Source organism: Aristolochia californica, unplaced genomic scaffold (assembly GCF_029961685.1).
Source record: "Aristolochia californica isolate CCGP_79_NKW_82.1479 unplaced genomic scaffold, dmAriCali1.0.hap1 SCAF_2, whole genome shotgun sequence".
Classification (NCBI taxonomy): domain Eukaryota; kingdom Viridiplantae; phylum Streptophyta; class Magnoliopsida; order Piperales; family Aristolochiaceae; genus Aristolochia; species Aristolochia californica.
The window spans coordinates 427,671-428,666 of NW_027181881.1; the positions used below are offsets into that span (position 1 = coordinate 427,671).

Genomic DNA, 996 nt, shown 5'->3' on the forward strand with positions numbered 1-996 from the left:
CCCGAAGTCAAGTTAGGAGCTACCATGGCCAATCAGGGCGAACCATTACATTTACCTGCAGCAGGTGACCGTAGAGCCCTGAGGGATTATTCTATCCCATCCCACTTCACATCACCTTCTTGCATTATATTGCCACCCACTACTGCCGCCAGTTATGAGTTGAAACCGGGTGTGATCCAACTCCTCCCTACATTCTATGGGTTGGAGAAGGAGGACCCATATTACCACATCAAGGAATTCTTAGATATTTGTGCAACTTTCAAATTCCAGAATTTCTCAGATGACTCTATCCGGTTAAAACTTTTTCCATTTTCACTTAAGGATAAGGCTAAGTCTTTGCTTAATTCCTTAGAGGTGGGCAACATTACTTCATGGGACACATTAGTCACAAATTTTTTGTCCAAATACTTTCCCATTCAGAGAACTACAACCCTCAGGAGAGAAATCTCCAACTTTATGCAACAGGAGGGTGAACACTTTTATGAGGCTTGGGAGAAATGGAAGGATTTGATCCGTAGGTGTCCGCATCATGGGTTTGAGAAATGGCATTTAGTGCAATACTTTTATCAAGGTCTTACACCCCAGGTTAGATCCATGGTAGATGCAACGAGTGGTGGGAGTTTGATGGGTAAGAGTGCTAGTGAGGCGTGGGACTTCTTTGAAGCGTTGAGTGATCAATCTCAGCAATGGGTTCGTCATTTAATGTTGATAGGAGATCCCACGAAGCCAAAAGAGGGGGTCTCTACTAGGTTAGTGAAACACCTATGCTCATGGCCAAGATTGAGGGGTTGACTAGAAAAATTGATGCCCTTATGGTGTCCAAGAGTTCACCTGCTCCTAACCCATCTACTGTCTGTGCCATATGCTCTGGTTCCTCTCATCCCACACAAATGTGTCCATCTAGTTCATCCTACCCAGAGCTCATTGAGGACTTGAATGCAGTCCAAAATTTTCATAGACCAAACCGGAACGATCCTTTTTCAGAAACATATAATC

The 996-nt window shown here is 44.0% G+C and overlaps 1 non-coding gene across 1 annotated transcript; it reads right to left on the reverse strand.

Annotated features, from left to right (window-relative positions):
• Positions 1–429: 429 nt before the first annotated feature.
• Positions 430–536, reverse strand: LOC137957415 (small nucleolar RNA R71). The gene has a single exon (XR_011113381.1). It is a non-coding gene; the product is annotated as a small nucleolar RNA R71 (small nucleolar RNA).
• Between the last annotated feature and the right edge of the window lie 460 nt (positions 537–996).